This window comes from Protopterus annectens, chromosome 1.part1 (genome assembly GCF_019279795.1).
Source record: "Protopterus annectens isolate FY-2018-M chromosome 1.part1, PAN1.0, whole genome shotgun sequence".
Classification (NCBI taxonomy): domain Eukaryota; kingdom Metazoa; phylum Chordata; order Ceratodontiformes; family Protopteridae; genus Protopterus; species Protopterus annectens.
Genome location: NC_056726.1, coordinates 1,408,237,047 through 1,408,261,815, shown reverse-complemented (window position 1 = coordinate 1,408,261,815; position 24,769 = coordinate 1,408,237,047). Strand labels below are relative to the sequence as shown.

General features: G+C 36.7%; 1 protein-coding gene across 2 annotated transcripts in view; it reads right to left on the bottom strand.

Annotated features, from left to right (window-relative positions):
- The window catches only part of LOC122810732 (mu-type opioid receptor-like), a 354,116-nt gene that overhangs the window by 269,154 nt on the left and 60,193 nt on the right, over positions 1-24,769 (bottom strand). The window lies entirely within an intron of this gene.

The window sequence follows — 24,769 nt, the reverse complement described above, 5'->3', positions numbered from 1 at the left end:
TTAGAATATCTTTCAGAAAATTATTCACAAATTAATTAGAATGTAAGCTGTTCTGACACATACAAAATGTGACATTAGATGTAACTGAATTATACTTTGGTTAAGTGATCATTCTTAAGCTGTGAAGCATTAGTTTTGTATAGCTACAGGCAAGGTTGGCTGGCATTGCAGATATTTAAAACTTAAGACTAACAAGCAGTTTTCTACAGCTCAAATTGATATAAAGCTATATTTTATTCCTAACCTGTCACAAACCTGATCAGTATTAAACATCACTCATATCTAGGTATGCATTCTGTTAAGCTAATGATTTAATCATAAATTTAAATATTTAAAAAAATATATATATCAGAAAGGCAAAATCTGCCTTTCTTTTGTCCATATGTTGTAATCCTCGTCAATCAACCTCTGTTTAGATGATTTTGGGCTTTGTAGGTTAATAAATGTTGATTTGAAATTAAAAACTGCTTCCCAAAGATATTCAGGCTGTAGACTTCCTGGTTTAGTTCATCTCATTGTGCTGACATTATCAGTGCGTGCCATGTTGTTCTAAAGAGAAATGAAGCATCTGAAGATATTTCCAAGCTGTTTCTAGGCTGTTCAAGGTAATTAAAGCTCGTGGATCATCAATGCGAGGGGATTTATAGCCCCAAACTTGTCTCTTGATGAAAATCAGTGGGAAAACCGCAAAAAAAGGTTACGTCAGCCTTCTGACTTTTCTGGATAATAGCCTGTGAAGGAAAGGCTTTCAGGGTTCCTTACAGCTAGCATAAGTCTATTACAAACTGCAGGCATTTACACAGAGGATATAGAATACTATGTCACATGAAAATAATAAAAAAAAATTCCTTTTGTTATTTCTCTTTTCTTATCATTCTCTCTTAACCACCCATTCTCCTATTTCATATGAAACATTCTAATGAGAAAAGAGAGAGAAAAAAAAAACAGAACTGAAACTCAGTGGCATTATCCCCTTTCCAAACATATGCAATGTCAAGCCAAAAAGATATTAATGACATGTAACACCAGAAATTAGTTTAAAGACATACTACACAAGACCAGAAAGTTATTCAAATAACTATTCTTAAACCTCTATAGGGGGGATATAATACCCAATTAAAGAGTAAAGAAGATGTGTGTGTGTGTGTGTGTGTGTGTGTGTGTGTGTGTGTGTGTGTGTGTGTGTGTGTGTGTGTATATATATATATATATATATATATATATATATATATATATATGTATTGAATATTTAACATCTAAAGCAGAACTTTTTTTAGTCCATTTTACTTATATAGGGGATTGTTATGCTTATATCTATAAAATATAGAATCAATATTCTATTTATATACTATTTCTAGAATGTATATATTTAGGGGATAAATTATGATATGTCAGCATTACTGTTTTATTATAATATGCAATGTTATCTAAGAATGATTGTTTGATACCATTACAGTTATAGAAGAGAGGGGAGTATATAACTATATTTATAATAATTAAACTAAATTTATGGGATATATGTAGCTGTATAATTATTTCATTTTTATGATAAGAAAAGCTTACCTTGCAGAGAAAGCACAACAGTAAAAGGCTTACTTAAAAACATAGGTTCACAGGTATAACAAGTTGAAGAAGTATATTATGCTTTAGTTCATTTGTTTTTTAGTCTTTTTTGTTTCTCTGTAGTTTTCCAGGTTGAGTTAGATGCCAATCTTTTAAAAGAAGGATTTGTCCATTCCATTTCTTCTATTTTTTCTAAGATTTTATGATTTTTTAACAAAAATCAGCGCAAAGTCTAGGTCCTCAAACACCTTGGGTCCTTCTGAGATGAAAATCTTCAGCTTTGCAGGAAACACAAGATGCTTCTTCACTTGTGCTTTCTTCAGTTCTTTAATAAGAGGTAAGAATATTTTCCTTTTGGCTGTTACCATAGATGAATAGTCATGGTCAAAACATATTATTGTGTCATTGAATTTTATTGGAGACTTGGAAAAGGAAGTGTTTAAAACGAATTATTTGTCAGATGAGGAAAGAAATTTGGGTCTATATCACTTCGACGAAACGGCATATGTTCGAACGTCTAACCTCAAAGTGCAAAACCATCGAAGGCTTAGAACAGCGATTTCTTTCCCGGGGAAGAAAAATCGCTGTTCCTAGAAACACACACACACAACACAAGCACACCAAAAAACAGCAATCCACACACATACACAAACTCCTACATCTAACCCTACACTAAACTGTAGCTACACTACTATCTATCCACTTACCTTAACCCAAACCCTAACCCTAAGGTCTGTCACTATCGTACAATCACCTGACCCACGCCCTAACACTAACTCACCTATCCCGCCCTAACCCTAAAGTCTGTCACTATCACACACCCACCTCACCCGTGTCCTAACCCTAACTCACCTAACCCGTGCCCTAACATCCGTACAATCGCACACTTACCTGAACCTTACCCATAACTTTCCACCACAGTGCTGAAAATAGCGAAGCCACAGAAACGGCCACCAAATTCTTTCCCTGGGAAAGAATTTGGTGTTCCACGGCTTCGCGATAATCAGTTTCCGAACTTCAAAGTTCGAACATATGGTGTTCAAACTGCTGAAGTTTCGACGAACTGATAGGAACCCAAGAAATTTGGCTATAACAGATCTAGGTTGTTTTTTATTGGTGGTATTAATAGCAGTTGGTGACCGGTGGGGTCTTTCTATGCCAGATGGCATAGCTTCTGGAAAATCAAGAGTTTTTGGTGGCCAGGTAGTAAGAAAACTTGTCATGTTATTTCCTTCTATGTTGTCAGGTAATCCAAAAATCCTTAAGTTGTTTCGACGAGATCTAGTCTCATGATCATCTAGTTTATTTTGTAGCATGGCGTTTTACTTAAGTAAGAACTCTACATTATTTTCATTTTCTATTATTCTGCCATCCGTGTCATTTAGTGCATCTTCTATGCCTGTTATCTGGATTTTTTTTTGTTTTATGTCCTCATGAAGTAGATCCATTTGTTTAGTGTTTTTTTTCTTTGAAGTTGTCTAATTTGATGTCAGTTTTATCAATCGTTGTATTTAAATCCTGGATATTTGTTATCAGAGTTTGACATTCTCTTTTGAGACTGGGTTCTTGACTGCTTGTCTTTGTGAAGCTCATGTTGAATTTCTTCTTCAGATGAGAAGTAGTTTTCCAAGTATAATTTTGACTGGAAAATCCATCTTCTTTTTATTTTTTTGAAGATATTGCTGTAGATGATGTTGATTATTATAGGTTTAGCAAAAAAAAAAAAAGTTCCAAATTTTTAGTTAGAAGACAAAATTCCAGTGTAGATAATATTTCTTTAGTGGAGCTATTGAATTCTGCTGCTACTCTGTGCTCATCTTGGCCATGCCCCCCCCCCCCATTCACATTAATCTGATACACCTAATTTAACACACAATGAACTTACCACAAAGAAACAATATAACTCTGTTAGGAGATCTCCTTATTCTACCTGAAGAATTTATATGACAAAATCTCCCCAATGATTAAAGGTCTCCTAAATGAGGAAAAAAAGAGAGGCCTGGGCAACTAGAGCTGATTGCAGAATTTCTAATTTGTTCTAATTATCAGAATGTTGTATATGCAGAGACACAAAATATTATTTTATCTTCATCTTCTGTCAGTCTACGACATTACCCCACTTCACCAAAACTCTAACATAATCTCTCCCATTATCACACTGTCCTACATTTTTCCCATCATAACCAGCATCAGCAACACCTTTTCATAATAAATTTGCCCCAGTTATATTGCTCACCTTTATCATTGCCCTTTGTAATGCATCTTTACTATAGCCCCGTTTCCCTAATATAGCTTTTAGTTCTAACATTGACTCCTTGACCTGCATGTCAGTAATATTCTTACATATTCTGATTATTAAATCATTGCTGTTAGGTGAATTTAAGTGTTCATAGTGACACATAAAAGTGTTAACTTTCTAAACAGCTTAGTTCTAATCTGCTTGCTATTTTCAGTTAAAACAGTAATGTCCAAAACATGGGCCTGACTTTCATAGATCTTATCTACAAATTAAATATTCAAACTATTCTTGCTCACCACCCTAACAAAACTATGACCTCAACATGAAAAAGCAAATCATCGATAAAATGAAAATACAAAACAACTGTCTCTTTCATAAAATTAGTATTACACATCAATTCATTTTCAAAAAGAAACAAAAATATTTGCATACACCAAAAGGAGCCCTCATAGTTATTCCTCTTTTGTCATTGGCAAAAAACATTCATTTTCATAAGTAAAGATATTATAACTTCAACAAAAAATATAAAAGTGAAAGAACATCCTTCATTACTTGTGCCACAGCTTACAATCCATATTCATGTGTTATAACAGTATAAAGATAGTTCACCTTAGTGCTTAATTAATAAAACTCTTCTTGTCATAAAATGTTTCTTACTTTAGCTACCACTTCCACAGCATTTTTCAAAACGATTGGATTGTTCTAACAAAATATTTATGATGTGAAAAACCCAACTTTTTTCAAAAAGTACCCCCCCCCCTTTGAAATATCAGTCTTTGGGGTGGGTGCCACCTATCTTTATGAATTTTTGGAATAAAAATATATATATTTTTTTTTTCAGAAAAAGGAAAGACATTTTTGGATTCAGAACGGGTGAAGGAGGATAAAATAAATAAGTTTAGCTATTAAAACGTGAGCCAGCAAGTTAAGGGGATCCTGCTTCTCCTTCCTTTGATCTGAGCTGTGATCATGGTCAAACGAGACCCTAGGCAGGATAATGGACTGCCCCCCCAATCCCACCCCACCCCAGGCAGCCAAACCAATATCCTATTACTTGGCCATCTCTTCTCAATTACCATATATTTTTCAAACCTGTCACTGTGTATACTAGTATTTGTTGTTTTTTTTTTCTTTTACAAAGATCAAAGAGATTTAGTGTTAATTTAAAACTATTATTTTAGATTTTACAGCAAAAATATTGACTTGACAGTCATTTGCTAAACAAAACAGTTTCACACTGAAAACAATATAACGAGGGCAACAGTAAACTTCACTTCCCTTGAAACACACATTTATTGAAAATGCATCTGGCAACCCATTAAACCAAAATATGTGCTTGGACTCACAAACAGCATACAGTAAAGCATGACTGTGACTGTGAAGGCACAGGAATTCAAAAGATAAATGTGCTGCACATTTGCTAACAACTTGGGATACCCGACTGAATGCAAGTATCCCTTTTCAGAGGCAGCCTAGAAGCATTGTCTGGTGAAGTCACTTGGTCACACTGTAGACAATTGAAGGTTGAGGGAATCAAATCCTGTGCTACAGAAGCAGCTCATAGTCTTACTCATCTGCATACCTCTCAATAGTGCAGATTTGCACAGAAAGTTCAGATTTTTGCCTCATCTTTTTGGCCTGCTCCTTATAAAATTTGTTGTATTCTAGCAAATCATTGAAGACTTGTCTTTCGGCTTTTCCCGGTTAGGGGTCGCCATAGCGGAACTCCGGTCCACTAATGATTGGCAGTTGATTTTTACGTACCGGCTTGCCAGGTCTGACGCACAACCTTCAACGAAGGTACGCCCATTCACACATGTCTCCACGCAGAAGACGCTCTAGCTGAGAATCGAACCAGACAGCGCCTTACTGTGAGGCGACAACGCTACCGCAGCACCACCACCGTGGGTTAGCAAATCATTGAAGACTAAACTGATTAAATAACTAAATTTTACCTTTAGACTTCATATCCTTCATAAAATGCATGCTAATGTAAAACCAATTATTCTAGCAATGGTCAAAGTTTATAAGAGCAATATTTAAAATTTGTCTGTGATTTTTGACCTTTGTCCCCCCATCATTATTTTTGGCATTGTCCAGAATTTTTTGCACTTAGAGATTGAGAGGTGTGCAATTTATCTGAACTAAGTACCAGACAGACAGACTATTGTAGTTCAAAACAGTGTGTTCATACCTGTGTGACTGAAAAAAAAAACAAGGTTTATTTAAAATGTATAAAATTAAACTTGTAGACTTCATGCTATCCAGTTTAATTTACAGCCAAATAATAAATACACTGTCAACAGTCAAAACACACACACGCGCGCACACACCAAATTACAGCCACTTGCATGAATGTACACCTCAGATATCTGCTTGAGAATAAGTGAATGAATACATTCATAAATATTGGACCTGAAATGTATCTCATCTTACTATTGTCAAAGCCATACAGGTGAACCCACTGCAAATACCCTTTGTCCTCACAATTTTTAGCTCAAGTCAGAGACAAGGACCCAACAAATCAAGAACAGACTGTAATTGTTTCTCTTCTACATTTAGAAAGTTGCTAGAGTAAAAAAAGATTTGCTAACAAAAGAAAAAATAGACTAGGGACTTACTGAATGTTTTCTGAGCAAGAGTAACTGATAGATTCCTGTCCCAGAGACTTCCTATACTCTGGAACAAGCTACCCATCTATATCAAGCAAAGTTCTTCATTAGCACTCTTCAAGAAAAATCTTGATGAGTGGATGGGAAATAGGAAATACACCCCAGGGAGCACTTGTGTCTCTGCTGGACAGTGGCACAGGCAAATAACTTTCTTGGGTGGCTAGGCTTATGTAGGCCCTTGGGCTGATAACCTAGTACCTACCTATGAACCTATACTATAATGCTATAATTCACAGTGATTTACCTGAATTTGTTTTCTGTAGGATAACCAATCCATCCTTGGAAGAGGAACTGTTTGTCTGTCTATCAGTAATCTCTCTCACACACACACACACACACACACACACACACTTTCACACACGCACGCACTCTCTCACACTCACACAACAACCCATCCTCACAGGCAAGGTAGAACACTCGCGTCTGCAATCATCCTGGTAGGAGGAAGATATATAAACAGAGACACACACACACACACACACACACACACACACACACACACACACACACACACACACACACACACAGCAAATTGTATCTCTCACCTGAATGAAAAGATAGCAATCTGGTAGTTGCCACCTCTATCTTCAAACTATCTCCAAACTGCTCCCTCTTACCAAACAGGAGTCAGTCTCTGCCAATCTGCCAGCTTTCCCAGCCAAATCTCTCTCTCTCTCCAAAGTCAAAATCTCCCATGAGTTGCTGATTCTGATACATATTGCTCAACACTCAAAATCTCCTGCAGATAATGATGAATATTGCTCGATGCATAGTTAGGGAGCTGCTTGCAGAGCAGTAGAGTGGAATGATTGGAAGGTTGCTTAGAAGGTAATCAGGGTTTTCAGAGATTTTTTTTTTTAAGGCCAGGACCTCCCAGCCAGCACTTGACACTAGGCAGTTGCTTAGGTTGCCCTGTTCTGGATCCATCCCTGCTTCTGATGATGGCACAGCCCGTTGACGAAACTTGCCAGCAAAACCTTTTCCAGTGTTCCAAAGGAAAATGACTGAGTGATTGAAAAAAAGCTCAGGAGCTCACTAGAAAAAAAAAAAAAAAGAAGTACCTTGGCTTGTACCAGACACCGGTGTTGGGTGGTCGAGGTGATGAAAAGGAAGGCCAGCAAGGATGTGAAAGTAGACAATAAACAGATTAACTGTAATGTGTCATTTCCATAAAATACACTTTGGACATGAGAACTCTGTTTTGGCAAGCACTGGAAAAAAAAGACTGGAAGTTATGGACTGTGTTAAACTGGTAGGAGGACTTTAAATTATAATCTCCTATCATTAATGCTTAGAAGGATAATGAAGAAATGAAAATGTGACTAAGTAAAAATGTGCTTTTTTGTCAATAACCTGTATAATATATTTCTAGAACTCAAGTGCACTTTACACTGTGAAGAAGTTCTGTAAGGTATGCAGAGGTACTATGAATGTGAGGTGGGGCAGTGTTATCAGTGGCTGTTGTTAATGTCAATGATGTTTAAGTAAGAATATTGTTTATTGTTTTTCAACTGTAATATATCTAGGATTATACTGTAACAAGAAAAATTCTAGCTATAAGCAGGATAATATTGTGATCTTGGACTGCTAAGGGTAACAGATTGACGTGAACTGAACATCTGTGAGTATTACATTATGGTGGTTATCCTGGTGTTACATGTACATGTAGAAGTGTAGAGTAAAATTCTTTAAAATGATAGTTTTCTAGCATTTAAGATGAGGTGTGCTATGCAACCTGGTCTTTTCTACCTACCAACATAGCTTTGCAGTTACAGATAAGCTACCTGCAGGCAGAGGCAATTAATCAGGAAAAGACTGAACTGTGAACTTTGATGTATCTGTGCAGCGAAACATTAAAACTAGTACTTAAAAGGAAAGAGACAGTGCAGTGAAAATAAAGAAGTCTAATAAGTTTAAGTGAATGGAAACAGATGGATTCCTAGTAAAAGTAATCGCTTCAGTATAGATCAATACAATGCAAAATCTGTTCATTTAATTGTATCCAGGGTACGCTTTTTAAAGTAAAAAAAAAATCAGTTACCATAAGAGTATACAAGCTGCTTTTCATAAATGGGAAGGAAGCTGAGCTGGGTTAAGAATGAATGGCATGAGGGCAAATTGGAACACAGGCTCTAATATGCATTTTTAGCTTATTTAAACCAAACTTTAGAATACCCAAGGCCTTTCAGTGTAGACATCTATTTGGGACTTCAGTCATATATGAAAAGTACTTTCACTTTTTTGGAAAATGTACATAGTTGTGTGTGCTTGTTGCAAGTAAAAAGTGGATGAGGATTAAAAAATGAAAATTTACATAAGTTTCTATTGTTTGTTTCTTGATTGTTTTTATTTAAATGAAAAGTGTGGGGAAATGTGACATGGGTACAAATTTATTTTATTTTATTTGACATTTATTTACTGGGATAGTCCAACTGGGTCAAGAAGAACCCATTTTCAGTGGAGGTCCAGGAAGAAAAGCTTCAATTACAGACATAATATACAACATATTAGAAATCTAGTACAGGTTCTTAGCATAATACAGAGAAACAGTTGTTCTATATTTATGTGGAAAATAAACTCAGCAGTTTAATTGCAACAGGAGGTATGTAACATTATATACAGTATACAGATGGTGAAGATAAGCTGCAATTGCATATAAAATCAGCCTGACAAACATTAATGTGTGCATGTAAATTGCAAGTTGGAAGCATGTATTCAAAAAAGCTGTTATGTAGAATATGTGAAAGTAAGAGCATCTTATCAGAATGACTGCCTTAGCAATCATTTCATGGAATGTGAATGACATTCTAGTAATGGACAAGAAGCAAAGAGTACTGAATTATTTAAGTGTAAGATACAAATAGCAAACACACTCAGATAAAGATAATCACATTAATTTCACAGAGGACTTCAAAAGAGTATTGGGCATGAAAGAAAACTGGGGTACTAATACTGGCTGTGAAAGGATCTCCAATCAAAATACAGAAGGAGAATAAAGACAACAGTGATAGATTTGTGGTAATAATGCTTTCTTGGCAGGGAAGGAGGACTACACTGGCATTTTTATATTTCACGTAGAACTACTATTAAGGAATTTAAGAGAACTATGGGAGAGAGAATTAGCTTCCACCAGGGAACACTATTCATGAATGACATTTGGAATTTGACCCATCTGGGCGGATATAATCTTGATACAAGTGAAGCTTTTTTGGGGTGGGGTGGGAAGTTGGTATAATGGTTAAGGTGTTTCCCTTACAGACACAAGGTACTGGGTTTGATTCTCACATAGGATAATTGACTAGGTATAAAGTGGCCCATAAGGGCAGTTAGCCTAGTACTAATCTATAAATCTATATGCAATAATGAAGATGCATCAGGGAACTGGAAAGGAAAATAAAAGGAGGGGGTAGATTTGTGAAGAAATGTATGCAGATATTTTGGATGGAAAATGTGAAATTATTAGCAGGACCCCAGACAGAATTTACATATTATCCCTCAAGGTGCAATAACTAGGTCAGACTGGACAGAAATTATATTTCACAGGAGTATGGGTATTTCATTGAAAGCTTTGAGATACATCCAATAACTATTTCAGATCATGTGAAAGAAAGACTAAGATAAGGATGCAGGGAAATCAACTAAAATGATGCCTTGGTGCTTTCCTACTTACCTACTAAAATACAGGAATTAAAGAAATGGGTAGTAGAAGACACACATTTATTCAAAAGGGATATTTGAGCAGGGGGATGAAATGAAAATGGAATTTAAAAATATGGTAGAAATTAGAGAAATAGAGACATGGGGAAGAAATAATGGGAATTATTTAGAGGGATTGTCAAAGCTTAAATTAGTGCAGATGAAGGGAAATTTTACAGAGTACAAAAGGAATTGTCAAATGCTAAAGGAATAATAAGGGAGTATTTAGATAATCTGCATGTGTTTAGACAGGTTGCTGCAAGTATTTTTTTAATAAAAACTGCCAGAGCATAAAAACAATTACCACAACAACTTAGTCAACAGAAAATAGAAAGAGGTGCTGCCAGACTTAGGGAGCTTATGACCAGAGATACTGTAGAGGTGTTAGAGAGATTTCAGAAATTCTGTGAAAATCTGTATAAAGCAGTTGAATGGGGAACCAAGAAGAGACATAAATAGAAATATTTATGGAAGACTTGCCAAGGTAAGGGGGGAAAAAAGCATCTAACCAGGCATGTCCAAGGGTCAGCCTCCAGTGATTTCTCCTGTCCACCTGGTGAATCTGGGCATACTGGTGCAATGCAGCAATTGCCACATGTACACAGACAACCCTCTCCTCCTACCACCCAACACTACAGCCTGCAAGAGATGCACTTACATAGCCAAACTGGAAGCAAAGCTCTCTCCAGCCAAGACTGTTATAGACAATCAAGAGAAGGTTAACACCCACACTACACCTCAAGCAACACATAGCCATTCAAAACCCTCACCACCATCACCCACACATAGCAATACTAAACACACATATGAGGATGCCCATAACATTAACCTACCCAAGCAACAAGAACCTCTGAAGCTGAAACACAAACATCAATCACAACCAAAGTATCACATAGCTCACAACGTGTGCCACCCAACAACAGCCCCTATGGCAAGACAACATACCCAACACTTTAGTCGTAGATGACTCTATAGTCAGGCACACTGATGTCCCACTCACCAGGCTGAACAAGGAGAAAATTACAGTCAGCTGCCTGTCGGGTACCAGGATCCACCACATAACACATGCACTCAAGTCACTCCACAACAAGTACAAATATGACTCTGTCATTGCCCATGTTAGAGTAAATGATTTCAGACGTACCTCCCTGAACTACATGAAAAGAGACATGGAAGAGCTCTCGGATCATGTGACCCAGGCAGGTATGACTCTAGCCCTGAGTAGCATCCTGCCTTCGTCCAGAAATATACCACAGAATAAGGACAAAATGATTGACTTCAACAATTGGCTAAGCTTCTGGTGTCATTCAAAGGGGATCCAGTATCTGTCTGCCTGGGATGACATGATTGACAAACCACGATGCTTTGCCAGAGATGGTTTGCACCAGGATTCAGGTTACTGGCCAAGGCTCTTGCCACCCCAATAGTGCCTTTTTTAGGCAAGGCTCAAAAGGACAAAACCACCAACGTAACAGGTACAAGTATGCAAAATCTGAAGGTAATGATACTCAGTGCTAGAAATCTAAACCTCAAAATGCACTCTCTCGAGACACTCCTAAAAATGGAGAACATCAATATCTGTGCAGTAACTGAGACCTGGTTCAAGGCTCCAGAGAGCACCCCTGCCAATACCAAGCTACAACTCTTACCACACTTTTCGGCCACCAAACCAGGACTGAAACATTAAGGAGTGTCCATATTCACCAAGGATATTCACACCTCCAGGCTAGTTGCCCAACACAATGCATCCGAAATTCTCCAGGTGCAACTAACACTAGGTAAGACTGCAATCCAAATTGTAGCTTGCTACAGATCCCCCACCATGCCCCAAGATTCTCACTACACCTTTCTAAACATACTAGAAAATATTAAGATATAACCAAACAACCTAATACTGGGTGATTTCAACTACCCTGCCATTAACTGGGAAAATTACTCATGTACCAATACCTTTGCCCAACGGTTCTTGGAATTCATAAATTCCAATGCCCTGGATCAACTAATCCATAGTCCCACCAGGGGCTCCAATATCCTGGACCTGATCATTACAAACATGGGAAATCGATGCTCCACACCAGTAGTCACCCCCTTGTTGGTTAGGTCTGACCATAAGCTAATCACCTTTGACATCCACATCCCACCCCCACCCCCCAGTAAGGAAACATCAGTAAAAAAACTTCTCCAAGGCCACCTTCATGCTTCTCAAGTCAAAAGTGACAAACTTCATGACAGTCATGCAGATGGACACTGAAAGTTCAACTGCCGAATCCTACTCAAAAGCACTGTATGAGCACATCCACTTGTGCATGAATTGTGCCATTCCAAATAGAACCAAGATGCTCTCCTTCAAAAAAAGGAAGCCAATCTGGTGGTCCCCTGTCATAAACAAACTATACAACAGAAGGAAGAAACTGTTTCAGAAAACAGGAAAATCCCAGGATGCAAAAAACTCCCTTACCAGCCTCAGTAAGAAGCTGAGATCCCTCAAACTCCAACAAAGCTAGTTACAAAAATAAAATTGCCAAAGATTCCAAAGACAACCACAAGGCATTCTATAGCTATGTCAAGAATCTAAATGGCAGTTCTCAGATCTGCTCTGAGCTACAATAGAATGGCATTAAATATACTGATCCCAAAGACATTGCCAATATCCTGGAAGATTGATTCAGTGCCAACTTCACCCCCCTCTTACTCCCTAAAGGGCCCATCTCAATACCAAAATACTGGTAATCACGGCCACACAGGTAAAAAACATGCTCTCCAAAGCTAAGAATACAGCATCCATGGGACCAGACAACATCCCAGGCTGTGTACTACATGAACTACAAAATGAAGTGGCACATCAGCTAAGTGTCATGTTTAATCACAGCCTCACCTCAGGCTTCATGCCCACTGAGTGGCGCACAGCTACAGTTATCCCACTCCACAAGGGGGGAATCCATCTTGGATCCTGGGAACGACCATCCCATCAGTCTGACGAGCCTAATCTGTAATGCCATGGAACGTATCATCATGGAACTTATAAACAAAGACATTGGCAACCTTCAAACACTGGACCCCACCCAGCCTGGGTTTGTGAAGGGCCGATCGTGTCTCCTGAACCTGAGTGACTTCTTTGAATCAGTCTCCAGAGCTGTGGATGAGGGTAAGGCAGTCCACACAGCATATCTGGACCTTGCCAAGGCCTTCAACACCTTCCCCCACTCTGGAATCATAGATAAACTTACTAAGCTGGGCATAAATCCCTATGTCACTTGATGAGTTGCCAACTGGCTTACTGACAGAACCCACACTGTAAAAGTAGCCAACTCCAAATCCATCTCCAGACAAGTGGAGTACCTCAGGGTTCAGTCCTGGGACCGCTCTTGTTTGGCATCTACTTTTCTGAAGTACAGGCCAACACTAAGGGACTCTGGCTAACAATGTTCGCAGATGACTGCAAACTGGGAGCCATTACTGAATCCCCAAATGATGTGGATATTCTACAAAAGGGCCTTACAGAAACAGATGCTTGGTGCCAGAGTCATGGGCTCAAGTGCAATGCCAAGAAGTGTATAGTTATCCCCTTTGGGAAAAAACATGTACCCATGAATTACCACATAGATGGCAGTACTAAACACCGAAAGTGTGATAAGAGACTTAGGAACACAGGTGGACAGTGGTCTCACCTTCGATAACCACATCGCCACAACAGTCAGGAAATCCTTCTATGTGGCACACCTCATCACTAAGGGCTTTTCCTCCAGAAAAAAGGAGGTCATTGTCCCACTGTACTCATCCCTCATTAGTCCCATCATAGAGTACAACGCCCCATTTGATATGTACCTCACAAGACATCTGCAACAACTGGAAAGGCTGCAGAAACACCTAACTAAAAGAATCACAGGCCTAATGCAGATGCCCTATGCTGACCAATTAAAAAAACTCCAGCTATACTCTGTCACATATCGTCTACTCAGAGGCGATCTCTGTTTAACATACAAGGCCATGTCAAACCCAGAGCTGTTGGACATGCTACACTTAAAGAAATCCCAATCCATCAGAGCCACATGCTCCAGGGACCTAAACCATGTTATCACAATGAATAAAACATGCTGAAGGGATAGGTTCCTGACCCAGAGACTCCCCATACTCTGGAATAGACTGCCCATACATGTCAAGCAGAGCGCCTCCTTGGCCCTCTTCAAAAGGAACCTTGACGATGGGATGGGAGAGAGGAAATTTACCCCGGGGATCACATAAGTTGCCCTGCTAGACAGGAGTTCAGGGAAGTAAATATTGTGGGAAGAAATAGCCAGGGAATTGTTATGGCAAGCCTTGTACAGGCCCTAGGGCAGATAGCCTAGTATCAACCTATGAACCTATATGCCAAGGTTATAGGAAGATGAGGCTCAAAAATTAATACCTGCGATGGGAGGAGATGAGATAAAAATTGTGATGTATAATCGATCAACAGGGAGGTCTCCAGGAACATATAGTATTCCAGTGGACATTTTGAAGTTAGGAGGGAAAAAAGTGATAAAGACCTAGAAGGTTATGTTTAATAATATTTTAAAAGGAGAGATACTACCAGCATCTTGAAGGAAAGTTGTGGTGGCTATACAACCCGAAGAGGGCAAAAACCTATATAACCCAACTTCATGTATTCTAGTTTCAATTTTGAACCATGACTAAAAGGTATTAACATGCATACTAGCTAAGAGAATGGTTAAGGTGTTGTTAAAACTGACAGATATGGACAATATGATTTTGTGGTGTGGAGGTAAGCATTTGACAATATTAACAGAACAATGATGCTCAAGATGGAAGCAGAGTGAAAGAAGACCCCATTATTGTTGGTTGTTCTTGATGCAAAGAAGTTACTCAATAGTGGTAGTTAGGATTTTATGAGTAGGGCAATGGCAACATTTGTGTTTCCTGGTAGAAAATGTGAGTTAATTATGAATGTTAAGGGTCAGAAGCAAGAATCAAGGTGGGAAGGTTCCTTTCTGACAAGCTATATTTGAACAGAGGAACCAGGCAAGGGTATCCTTGTTTAAATTTTTTTTTTGCCTTATACATAAGAACCACCGGCAAAGAAAATAGGAGTCTCGCAAATTCAAGGGAATGTCACTCAAAAACTAATTAGTCTTATTTGAATATCATATTATTTTGTACTTGATAAATCAAGATAAGAATATTTATTTGTTGTGGAATATTTTGAGACAGTTTCAAGTTTTTTTGAATATAAAATAAATGAATATAAAACAAAAGCTGTAGCAGTAAACTATGTTCTCACACATGAATTGATTCAGCAATACCCATATTTATGGGGACATGTTAAGATGAAATATTTAGGTGATCGGATTAAAAACAGCTTACATTATGGCAGCTATGGATTTGTGGGAAGAGAAAAAAATTGAGAAATTGGAAGCTCTTGACTATGGATATAGATAGAATGGTACAAAACAGTGAAAATGTCTGTAGTTCCATTAATACTGTATACAGGTCAGGCATATTTTTATTAGTCACAGGAGAAGCTTTGGGTCATAATTAATAAAGAACTGATGAAATGTATTTGGTAGGGAAAGAGGGTAATAGTTAAGTAAGATGAGCTGTTTCTCCCCACAGAACAAGGTAGTTTAGAACTAACCAGTTTTGATCAAGCAGACAAAACACAGCAGGAGCACTAGCCACTTTAATAAACCAATTTAGGAAATTTATGCAGAAATACAAGTAAGCAATACAGGACTTTCTCTGTATCTTACTACATCAAATGCCAACATTTTAAATAAGACACTTGTAATCATATGTGCAACCTCTTAAAGGTACAAAACATAAAACCTGATTTAAAACTTTAATAAATTCTTTAAGCAAGTAAAAATCCTAAAAATCAGTAGAAGTCTTCCATATGAATGATTATATAAAATTAATTGTTTTAAGATTGTGTTATATCGTTGTATGTATTTATACCTGTGTATACTTTCTTTGTTTAAAAATAATGATGTAAGAATACTTTTATATACAATACAATATATATCAATGTAAAGATGAGGTGAAATTTCTTTTTAACCCATTATAATTTTGTTTAATGTAACTTCAAAACAAGTAACAGGGATATGTGGTCATTCAAGTCTGGGAAAGTATTGGCATCAAAATTAAACTGCTATAGCAGATCTTTATACTCCAAGTGGGATTCCCAATATCCACCTTTTGGGTCCTTGGGTACCCTTTCCAGTATTCCAAATTATATATTTTTTTCCAATTAAGACAATTAACTGTATGTTTAAATTGAGCACTGTTGTGCTGATTTCTAATAATACCATAACAGTGCTCATAAATTCTCTCCTGGAGTAATCTAAAAGATTGGCAACTAGAAGAAATTGCAATATATTCTAATCTGCTTGTTTCACAATTCCTGTTACACAAAGTGACCCTTGTCTTAAGAGTGTTATTGAACATCATTGTCTCATGGGTCAAAATGAAAGTACATTGATTGCAATATCCACATTTAGATGTACCTCTGTACCTATGGTTGCCAGAATTCATAGTCAACAGTAACACCTAATTTCTCAAAATGTTTCATTTTTTTAATTCATTCCCTTTTTGGGAACACATCTGGGAAAGTCAGCAAAAATATCATACAATTATTCATTTGCTTTAAAAATATTTCAATGTGTTTTTCATTATATTTATAATATAAAAAGAATCTGGCTGTAGTATAGCAACTTGACCCTGTTAAAGTATTTTTACAATCATACTTTTAAACAAAAGCGAGAAGAAAACCAATAGGAACCGGTAACTATAAAACACTGGTTTAATAAGCGCTTTCGGTAAAGCAAATACTTCACCTTCATCAGACACAAAACCATCAATTAACTATGTTTAAATACATTTCACAAAAGAATTAGATGGATTAGGTAATTGCTTAATTGTAATTCATTACATCACTTCCAAAGAAAGCAAGACTATATGCAAATATGGTGCAATACCAAAAAGTTTTGTGATGTTAAACATCACTGTTATAAATTATATACCACAATTACCAAACACAGGTTAAAAATACTAAATCACAATAAAGAATCATTTAAAAATCAATTAAAGTTTATAAACATAAATAAAAGTTAAAAAATAAAAAACCTTTTTATGACAGCAGCACCAGAACAGCTAAACTACGCTAGTAAATGCCAGAGAGAACTGGAGTAAAGTTTAGTTCTTCCAAATTTAATCAATTCTTAAACTATACTTGAATCTTAAAAATAGCTTTATCGTCAACAGGCAGTTTATCTTGCTAAATTAAAAGCTATTACTTCGTCAAAAAATAATTTTCATGGTAATCGCCCATGTATTACTCCATAAAAAATAAGCAATTTGACTAGGCAGACCTAAGTAAACTGAAATACATTACGTTGTATAAAAACGTATTCTAAATGAAAAAGTATATCATGTGTATAATATTTTGTGCATATATATAATTATAAGCTAAAATTATCTAAAACAAATGTTAATAAACTTAAACCATGAACCTATATAACACAATACATATAAAATTATATATAATGTGTAAATTAATATTAATATTGAATACGCCAACGCAAGTTCAATTTTATTTCATTTCATCTCCTCAAAGCTAGCCATTTAAGGATACACTTAATAGATAGGTGTTCGTTAAGACCTGGGTATGCACATGCTGTGGTTCTTATTTGCCACATTAATTCATCAATCTCCAGTAGGAGTTGCCAGGGACCCCCTCTTGGGTCATTTTGCCTTTGATGTAAAATGACAAATTTAAAATTATGGTCCGTGTATTCGGAGATATGCTTTGCCAAGGCATTATTCATGCCTTTTTTACTAATGGCATAACAGTGCTCATAAATACGTTGTTTAATATTTCTTTCTGTTTTGCCTATATAAAAGGCTTTGCACTGGTCACATAATGCGGCATAAACCACTCCCTTACTCTCACAGTGGTATCTCTTATTGATATTATAAAACTTATTAATAACTACCTCTTTTGCTACTAAAATTAATCTACATTGTGGACAAGAACCACATTTGAACATGCCATAAGATCTAGAAGTTTGTGATCTCGTCTTCTTTTCCAGTAGTGCTTTAAGATTAAAATTCCTTCTATATATGATTTTAGGTTGCAACCCTAGCTTATTATAAAGGGTTGGGTCCTCAGTAATAATTCTCCAATTTTTGTTCATAATACGTCTAATAATTTGATGATCTACAGAGAAAGTCCACAAAAAACTAGTCTTATAGATGTTGTTCCTAATAGGTAACCGGATATCCTCATGTTCAACAGCTAATAAGGTAGTGTTAGCCGTTTGCCCACACAATAGGGGTTTAAAATGTCTGGAGTGAAATTTAGATGTAACTTCATTCCTAATGTTAATCACAAGATTTACAGGATAACCTCTATTGATGAACATATTTTCTAAGTTCTCACATTCTTTTTCAAAATCAGAAAACTCAGTAGTCATTCTTGCCGCCCTGACCATCTGTTCTTTAACAACCGCTTTCTTCTGATGGAAAGGGTGGCAACTACTGTAGTGTAAGAATGCATTAGAATATGTAGGTTTCCTGTAAATCTTACTAATATACTTAAGTTTTGGGCTATCTTTAATAAGAAGAATGTCGAGAAAATTAATGCTATTTTCGTCTAAGTTATAAGTAAATTCCAGAAAATCGGTTAACTTGGTAATACTTGCTATGAAAGAACTAGGGTTTTTGGTCCTTTCCAAATAAGAAACATGTCATCCTGGTACCTAGTGTACCAGGTGACATGCTCTTTTGAATGCATGTAACATCCGTGCAATGAAACCTGATAAGGGTAGGGGGCTGGTACTCATGGATCATAAAATGTACGTTGACTGTATGATGAAATTTCTCTGTAGATCATCAAATTATTAGACGTATTATGAATACTGTATTACTCTGAACAAGTCACTTAACCAGACAGCGTTCCCAAGATAAGTCTGAAAAGGGACCATGTGAAGCAGCAGTCTACCCCTGATAATATACAAATAAGTAAATGAAAACAGTCTCTCATTTGCGTCTGTAGTGCAAAACAAATTTGGTATTAATACCCAAATTTTAAAGAGAAGGAAACTGGTACATGCTAAAGGTTTGCAAAGTATACATATTAATGGCAGTATATGTTCTCATTTGACAGACTTTGATTTGCTGTTCTTGTATGTATTTGGAATAAAAGAGTAATAGCGTTAAACATTGAAGTGGAGTCAATTAATATCCCTAGAGGGATTAGAATTCTGATTAGCTGCTTATTGACATATCTTTTATTTATGATTGTGTTTTCACTGCATACTTGGATTTTTTGTTTATTAATTCAAATATTAAGTAACATTATTTATAATATGTTTGAGCTTGTCATTGCACAAACCTTAAATGTGTGTGTGTGTGTGTGTGTAATGCCCCAGTTGCTATATACTGGTGGCTAGAGAGAACAAATGGGGGGGGGGATACTCAGGCTTGAATGCTGTACCTCGGATGCAGGTGGCAAGGACCTGAATTCCCTATCCACCAGCATTTCTAAAAAAAAATTTGCAGATTTTTGCCTCATATTTGTTCTGTTCCTCATAAAATCTGTGGTTTCTGTATCTACATTTTTCCATGCAAAGTCTGTAGTGCAGTGGTGCACTGGTAGCATTGCTGTCTTAACAGCTACAGGCTCACTGGTTTGATTCTTGGCTGGGGTGCCTTCTGCGTGGTATCTGCATGTCCTCCCATCTTACAAATATGTGTCTGGCATTTCTCCCTGCTCTGCTGAAAATTGTCTTTTGTTCCAAGTCAGACTAGTTTCCTGGTTAAATGTTTAAAAATAACAGGCAATTGAATTTCAGACTTCATATTCTTCAAAAAGTACATGGTAACACAAAACTGTTTATTCTAGCAGTTGTCTAAGTTTATAACATGGATATTTAAAATTTGTCCCTATTTTTGGGACTGTATTCCCCCCATTATTGGCTTAATCCAGGTATTTTGTGCTAAGGTTGAGAGTTCTCTACGGTGAGAACTTAATTCATTGAAAGTTTGGGGGCTGTATTCCCCCCTCCATTACTGGCTTTGTCCACATGTTTTTGCTAAGAGGTAGAGAGCTATGGTGAGAACTGAATTCACTGAATATGTTTGGGGGCTGTATTCCCCCATTATTGGCTTTGTTCATGTGTTTTGTGCCAAAAGGTTGACAGCTATGGTGAAAACTGAATTCACTAAATGGTAGCCATTTAAGTCCGTCTTCCAATCTTTCACAAAACAGCTGATGTGGCATAGTGGTATATTTCTCTGACTGTTTTGCACTGGGTCCCCTGGGTTAAAGACGTGGCAGTGAAATGTATGGTGGTAACACAGCATTTTATTCTAGCAACTTTCCAACATTATACAAGCAATGTTTAAAATGTGTCCCTGGTTTTTGGGCTTTTGTCCCCCCCATAAATTTCGGCTTTTTCCAGATTTCTTGTGCTGCAAAGTTAAGTGATACAACTGCGTGTTGAGTAGGTTTTACAAGGAGCTGAGAGCTGCAGGGGAACAAAACTTTAGTGCTGCTTATTCAGAGTCTGCTTTTATTGTTAATAGCACAACAGGTAGTGTACTTGCTTTTGATGCAGAAGGCTGTGGGTTCTACTCCCACAGTAGATAGATGCATTGCTGATACTGTACTGTGTTGTAAAGTGGGTGGTGCTGAAGTCCTTTTTGGCAAAGATACCTAGAGTAGTAACTATGAACCTGTTATCAGTTTGCCATACAGTCCCTATTGCGATATTACTAGCTTATCATTTTTTGAATGCATGCAACATAGGCAATTTATTCCTCAAGGGCACAGGCACTTTATTTGTAGATGAATAAACAATGACATATAAAGTTGTTTGCTAGCAGCAACCTCTTCATTGTTACAGATTTCTTTAATGTGGAATTATTTAGATGACTTTTACTACTTCGGAGATTGTGCATATTTACTGATACTGGTGGAGTGTAGAAGGTTAAGTAGACTTAAGATGGAAATGTTCTGAAGTGGGTAGTTTTGTCACTGGTGCCTGCATTCTGTTTCATTGTTTACTGGAAAAATGTTCAAAACAATAAATGTAAAATGCCATCCAACAACTGTACTGTATTGTACAAGGAATATAATTTAGTACAATCAGGAAGGTGTATCAAAGAGCACATGTATGTTTCATGTGCAAGGGGCCTATGATTTGAATACAGCCCAAAGTTGATCTTTATCTGCCACTGGCAAAATGTATTTTCTTTGAATGTGGGTTTCAATGCTGTTTCATTTAATGTGAGTTTCAAGGGCAGAGAAGTTTTAATGCTCAGTCTGTTTTCATTGTGAGATTGCATTACTTTGTTTAGCAGATGTCTTAGTGTTTGTGCTGTAAAATGCAAAATAAAACTTTCAAATGAAATCCAAATCATCATAGAAGTAAAGCAGTATGCACATTAGTGTTTATGGTAAATGGAGTGAAATAGCCAAGTAATGGATCATTGGAATGGCTGCAGCAGGGAGGGCTCCATTCGACCATGATTTTGTGAGGGGGAAGGGCGGCAAACTCAAAGAGAGCCCCAGCTGAACTATACCTCCCAACTGTCCAGATTTTCACAGAATGAATATTTTGCTTCTCATTTTTGGTTTGTTCCTCATAAAATTTGTGGTTTTCTAGAAAATCATTTAGGAATTAAGTCACTAAATAATGACACACTGAGTTTCAGACTTCATAACCTTTAGGAAATGCATGCTAAAGTAAGACCTGTTACTCTATCAACTGTCTCAGTTTATACAAGAGCAATTTTTAGTACTGTTTATATGTTGCCCCAATATATTTGGCCTTGTCCAGATTTATTGCATTAACAGGTTGAGAGGTACATGCAAATAAATTGCTTTATAGAATTAGGCATAGCCAAACCACTCAACTGTCCCCGAATTTGGCTGGGAAAGTCCGACTAGGTTCCACAGATCCTGTTTTAAGTGGAGGCCCGGGGAGAAACGCTCCAGAAGCATGTCTTTAGAATGTGGGAGGAAACCCACTTGAGCATAGGAGAACATGGAAACTCCACACAGAAGGCACCCCAGCTGACAATCGAACCAGAGAACCTCTTGCTGTGAGGCGACAGCATTAACCACTGCACCGCCGAACAAAATGTTGCTCTTCTCCTACTAATCCCTCTGCAAAATAGCAATTTTGGAAGAAAACATGGAGGGTTTACAATTAAGAAATAACTGTAATAATCAGAGTTATAGATTACTTTTATTTCAGAAATGCATGTAGATTCTTTTATTTTGTCAGCTGCTCAAGTTAGCAGTACTAATTTTAATATTAAATATTAAAAAGTGTCCCTTCTTTGACAGGTTCCCAGCTGAATTTTGTGGTGATTTCATATTTTTGCGTCACATTTTTGGTCCATTTTCATAAAATTGTGGGGGTTTTTTGGGGAAATTAGTGGTAAATCATTAAAGACTGAAGTTAGAAAATAATGACAGACATTTGAGTTTCAGATTTCATATCCTTCAGAAAATTCATACTAATGCAAGATCTACTATTCTATTATCTTTCTAAGTTTATAAGAGCAATATTTAAAAAAAATGTCCTTATTTTTGGGCCTTTGTCCCACTTCTATGTATAGCTTTGTTCAGATTTCTTGCTCTGAGGTTGAGAGGTATGACAAATGTGTCAGGGCCATCACAGTCAGCCAGAGACGTTTCAAATTGTGACATACTTATTGCAACCCACTCCCCCATGTAGTGACTCTGGATGTGTCCAAGCAAGGCAAGGAGCAGTTATGCAGTGTAAATGTGCAGGGTATCCCCCCATCCAAAGTAGACACACATACTACAGTGGCTTTTCATCTTTTCTTGATTTTGCAGAATGGTCTGGTTTCTGTCATATTTTTGTACTGTTGATTTATGCTTATTACTCAGAAAGTGCCTGTTGCTCTGCGTTTAAGTAGCAATGCTTTAATGACCATCAGGTAAGCTTGTCTGAGATCATAACATGCAAGTAAGCTTTAATAAGCATACTGTTAAAGAATTGCCAACATTAAAAGCCTTTCTGTTGTTGCCATGCAGAGAATACTTAACTAGATCATGTATAAGCGTTGGGTATTAAAATGCATATGACAGTATTTGTAGTAAAGGACAGGATTACATTATTTTAAGAAGCTCATTACACTTGTTGGGAGACTTCCAGTCATCTCTGCAGGCTTTACCTGTAAACTAAACAGAATGCCAATCATGTGTGGTCCATAACCTGTACAGTAATCCTTTAAGCAATGTATCTTGAGCTTGTTTCTTGTTTGTTTTTCCTTTTTTACTTTGATCATGTTTTCCCCATAAAACAAGTAGATAGTTGTCAGGCAGCAGGTCTTTTTTGGATAATAAACATTTTTACAAGTGGGGGTATCACAGAGATTGCTACTTTCAGCATGTTACTTGGCACTTTAATAAAGTTGAATATAAATTATAATTAGAATTGCAGTGCAAGGAGAAGCGGTTTGAGTTGAGTGCTGCTTGTTTTTCTTGTACTTGATTTTGACTGGCATTCCAGTAATGTATTTAAAAAGTAATTTATTTTTTCATGCCTCACAACCTTTTTGTTTCCATCTACATATTAAATAAGCTGTCATGCAGCCAATGCATTGAAATATTTTTTATTCTTTTACACTTCATTTGTCTTGACTGGACTCTCATATTGAGGGTTTGGCACACAGGGCAGCATATTTAATTAAAGTTAGTTTTTGTGGTTTTGAGCATAGCTCCTCCCCTTTCTAGTTGACCACACCCCTTCCCATTGACCCCACCCATTCAGCTGTCTCCTGCAGCCCCCCTTTGATTTGAAGCCACCAGCCGCCACTGCCTATGTGTTGTGGAATGTTACACCTTTAGCAGCCAACTGACATCTTGCATTCCTGAGCATTTTCGAAAAAATAAACTTAAAAGGCAGAAGATAAACAAATGTAAATATTTTGTGAACAATAAAAGCTGTTAAAATTGTACAAATAGCAATGTTATCAGTAAGAAGTATTTGTTACAGTGATGGTCGATGCATTCGTAGACATTTCCATAAATATTGTAATACATTATAAAGCACACAATCCCCAAGTTATATTTTCCTAAATGTTCACTAGCAAATTTTCATATCTTGAAAACTATGCAACCTAGACATGTGTTGTTGGAAAAAAAATTGTTAACCAGAAAAAAAAAAGCTTTCACATGACAATAAAGTCCTTTGTAAGTGCATGTTTATTGAGATATTTACAAAAATGTGAAAACATATGTTTAATTGTATAATTAGCAATACAAATAATACTGGGCACCAAAATGTGCAACTTACAGAGCAAATATTAAAAATTGTTTTCTTCAACATCTAAGGTCTCACCTAATGTCATGAAACAGTTTGTAAATCACTTGTTTTTCAAAGTATTAAGTACAAATAGAAATATTGATTATTTTCATAATTACTAAAAACTAGCAATATTTACAATATAGTGTGATATAAAACCTGCATTTTCAGTAAAGTAGCTTGTCTCCTAAATTGGTGCTTCACACCATAAACTTAAAAAAAATGCAGGTTTATTTGTTATGAAAATATGAACTTAAATA